This window comes from Pollicipes pollicipes, unplaced genomic scaffold (assembly GCF_011947565.3).
Source record: "Pollicipes pollicipes isolate AB1234 unplaced genomic scaffold, Ppol_2.1 Scaffold_4002;HRSCAF=4701_pilon_pilon_pilon, whole genome shotgun sequence".
NCBI lineage: Eukaryota > Metazoa > Arthropoda > Thecostraca > Pollicipedomorpha > Pollicipedidae > Pollicipes > Pollicipes pollicipes.
The window spans coordinates 20,149,811-20,154,392 of NW_023596420.1; the positions used below are offsets into that span (position 1 = coordinate 20,149,811).

General features: G+C 43.1%; 1 protein-coding gene across 1 annotated transcript in view; it reads left to right on the forward strand.

The window, feature by feature from the left end:
- LOC119094219 (glutamate receptor ionotropic, NMDA 2A-like) overlaps window positions 1-4,582 on the forward strand; it is a 44,177-nt gene that overhangs the window by 23,538 nt on the left and 16,057 nt on the right. The gene's annotated exons all lie outside the window — the stretch shown is intronic.

A 4,582-nucleotide genomic window follows, 5' to 3' on the forward strand; every position in this document is an offset into this window, starting at 1 on the left:
AAAGTATTTGTGAAGTGGTGACGGCCCTGAATGTGTTATTTTTTTAACTTGGTGTCGGATGTACGAAATAGTAGTACGGACGACATCTGCTAGATGTCATCCACAGCTGTCTATCACTCGTCTGTCAGTCGGGGCCGTCTACTATGGACAAATACTAGGTCAGCAATAGTGCACATGCTTGGCCCGTAAAGCGGAATGGGCGCATGAGGCAGGACGCGAAAAGTGCAGGAATTCATCACCTCTAACACAGTTTTTCGAACCCACGCCTTAACGGTCGGTTACTGTTTCGAAATAAAGACAGTCAGAGACAGAGAAAGATGGTTACCTGCTCCGGCTACCGCGACGGGTCCATGGGTCAAATTACCAAAAATCCATTTAAGTTACGAAAACGTAGGGACGAGAATACGTTTTGTCAGCCAAACAGTACGAAATCTTGTCACTATTCGTGAAGCTGTAAGCTTTGAAACTGACCTAGTTTGCAATTATCTTGTTTTGGTTCTGAGTCCTGCTTAAATAAAATGTATGCTTTTGGGTATTCAGCGGTGAAGAAAATAAGATAGGCTCATTTCGCAATGATACTATTATCTGGCTTTCTTCAAAGGTACGGGGATTAACACGTTGTGTTGAACAGAAGCTTATACCCTGCAGGCGTGGAAACTTTTTGTGTCACGGCGAGTGTCGGTTTGTGTTTTGGGTCGGTCAAAACCGCACCCCCTCAATGCCCAATTTGACCCCAAAAACTGAACTTGGCGTCACGTTTTCTGGAGTTTGTATGCATACATCAAAACTAAAAATTGCTTCCCAGGTAACACAATTCGAAAACTGCACAAACAACTTAATGCGGATAGACCTAGTGGCTAATTATGTAAAGATTTCAGATTTTGCTGACCATAAAACTTCCTGATCAGCCGGACTTTTTCTTCACAAACCTTCTTTTCAGAAGTCGAGCGTTGGTTATAACGGTAGTTTTGACGCATGTGCTCCACACATGAAGGATATTCAACGACATCGGACTACGGCACGCAGAGCCAAGGCAAACTATCAGGGTGATGAAAGTGATGCCATCAATTAAATAGCATTGCAAAAAAGCTGTTCTAGTTTAGTGTACTTTGCTTGTCTTCGGTTACCAAAAAGAAGATGACGCCCTTGCATTTGCGCACAACATATGTAGAAATGTTATTGCCGTAATGTGTACGACCCCCCCCCCAAAAAAAAACGCTCGCGCGCTTCGGCACTTCAAAAAAACGAAGACCATAGCGTACGGTTTTATGGTATCATTGCAATTTCTAGGTCTGTCCCACCGAGTGGTCAGAGTTTAGAGAGGATCGGAGGAATGCTTTCTGGATGAGCTTGCTACAGGCAAGGATTTTGAAATTTGTGAAATGTGACGACTTTTGACCTGGCCTGGGGTCACCGAATCTTCCGCTGTAAGATGGAATAACATACTGCGCATCCAATGTTGAAGATTTCGCTGCGGTTGGTTCTTTGCGTTCTGAGAAATGAGTTGTCTGCGTGCAAGGATTTGGGAATTAGTGTAATTTGACCACTTTTGACCCGGCTGAGGGTCACCGAATTTTCAATTGCTAAATGGAATCAGGTACGGCCCATCACCATGGTGATATGGTGAGGGTTTCACAGCGCTCGATGTAGTAGGCTATGAGTTCTGAGTTGTTTGCTTTTGCGTGTAAAATGTTGCTCTCGGGTCGGCAAGCAGAGGCAACTGGTTCCACAGGACCCAACAAGATTTTGGGGGCAGAGTAACTGATTCATCCATCACGCGGTACTGATAGTTGCAGCTAGCTAATTCGCACAGTACGAGACGAACAACAGCAATATTTCTTGCTAGCTTTTCGAAGTTACCAGCAGTTCCTGCTTCATCTAGAAGCCATCTGACCGTGCAAGATCGTGGCGCCCAGTGATCATACCACACATTTAGGTCCTTTTTTGTTTCGTTAGTCAGTGTACTAGATATTGTGAGATGCTTCAAGTACCTTAGGAACCTGCCCGCACGATAATGGCAACAAGGCTTTTTGTTCCTTCTTGGGACAGCCCCAGATCACATTGTGTGCTGTCTATGACATGACAGCGAGCTGAGCAAGCAATGCTGATGAAGCTTATTCTTTTGAGGGAGTGATGATAGAAATTTGAAAGCCATTTCAGCTCTCTTCCATGTTCTTCGTGGTGTTTTCGGACAACATGAATCAGCAAGAATGCGAAGTCGAATCATTTTAAGACAATTAAGGCAATCTAGCTTTGTTGCCAGTGATTGCAGGAAACTTTATACTGCTGGTAGTGCTAGGCTTCTTACCTTTTACCCAAGGTTTTGGAACATTTCTCTTGGCTTCATTTCCAGAATGTTTCTCTAATAATGTTTGCACAAGCTCGTCATGTGCAGGATATTACAGCAGTTTTTACATCAAGCAGTGCTGGACGTTTATGTTTCCGAAGGTTTTCATGCCATTCGAGCTACGGTGAAATGTATGTGCGCAAATCTCAGTGTGGTGATCGTAACACCGCATCTGACATGTTTTTGGCATCGTCACTGATGTTCTCACCTGTTTTGACTGAAGCATAATAATCACGTGTAGAGATGAGTTGTGCGCTCATAGCTTGTCACCTGCAATGGTGACGACAAAAAGGCAGAAATTGGGGACGAAATATGCTATTAGTACCCATGTGTACATCAGAAAAGCACCAACATACCTGCTGACCTCTGCATCATGCAAATAACTGCGCTGATGATTAATGCCCGTTGCAGCTTATGTCTGGATAAGGCGCAAGGTGTATGAGGTGGTGGGTCTAGATCCAATAATGGTGGTCAGAATGACAATAGGAGCTTTCATGTCCAACCTGCTCTACTTTGTACATTTGATGAAAATAAGGCTGCAACTAAGTCACATTTGAAATTTGGCGATGGCATAACACTTTTAATTGTTCCATAGGTTTCCCAGACCCATGTTCCAGGACCCAAATACAATGCAATTTACAGAAGTCAACCGTGTGGAAGCATGCCGTTGGAAAGTTTCCAAGGTACCATGCAATTCAAGGTCACTGGCAGTCACTCACTGCCAGTCTTAGCCACTTTTGAAAAGTATGAAAAGTTCATAAACTGTAGACTTGAGTGCAATGGGAGATGTTTTCATAAGTGTATGCGTATTTAAGTTGAAACCATGGCACGTTTTAAGCGTAATGTGCAACTTCCATTTGAAACAAGAGCATTTGAAATAAGCCCAAACATCGCATGATGCTAGGATCTCGTGACAGCAATCTGCGAAATTGATAAGATAATAGAGGCCTGTATAATCGAACGACAGTCACATTGACTTAAATAGAACAGACATGTTGCATATAAAAATTAAGCAAATTGTAGGACACACTTTGCAGATCGGAAGCACGCAGTAAGGTCTGTCATTCCTCACTGAAAGTGTAGTCCAGTATTTATATTTGTAAAGGTTTACGAACTAGGCATTAGGCACATGTTCACAAAGGTTCAGAAAAGAGCATCACGTGAACTCAACTTAAAGTGGTGGCACATTTATGCATGTAGTGTTCGACAACACTGTGCCCTATCATGTTTCGAAGGTTGACACCTGGAATGAAACTTTTACAGCATTCTATTGTCCCAGTTGCAAATACATAGATTTTCACTCGCAGAGATAAACAACAACAAAAAAACGGACAGGAGCCAGCTGTGACATTCTATTAGCTGCAACGCGTCAAATTTTTAAATAAGCTTTTCATCCCTTCGTGATTTACATGTATCTTCGTCTCACCAGTGCACGTCTCGTTCTCACAAGCGCTCACCCCACAGCTGACCACGTGCAGCTCCAGTTTATACAATTGATGCTGAATAAGACCTCACACTTGGCAGCGTATTGTCTGTCAAAATAAATGAGATAATGCACCTTAGCATTTGTTCGGATCACGGTAATGTAAGGCCGTTCTATTTAACGCAGTCGCGTCTTTTCTTCAAAAAGGGGAACACGCGTTGTCATTTTTCCCGTCACTGGAATGCTATGTGATATTTGCCGCCGGCGAAGTGAAGAAACTTGGCACCAGAGCTTGGAAGAAGTCACTCGGTCTATGATTAGTAGGCCATGAGAGCACGATTTTCGTGTGGTTTTCGTTCGTTTCACATGCGCCATTACTTGTCACGCTTATTGGTCTTTTCCGTCCCGTTGATTGGTTCAATTTTCCCCTAGAACAGCTGCGCACACGTACAACGCATGCAGCCATCGATGCCATAGATGAGAAAAATAACTTTGAATCATCATTGTTAGAAGCTTCAAATGGGATTTCCATTACTTCCAATGTGAATAGTTTGGTGAAAATACCTGCAGAGGTGTCTTTCAAAACCGAAGACTAGACACATTTCTTTTAAATAGCATCGAAGTTTTTCATTGCTACGTGTCATTTAAGTTTTGTGACTGCTCCAATCATTCATTCATTGGTAATTAGATCGCTAGAGTGGTATAAATTGCAAGGACGGTATATTTTGGGTTAAACGCTGCCACTAACCTATCGCTATAGGGGCTTAACAGCGCTCGCTGCCCTTGGCCCACCTTCAAGGCGTAGACATGCT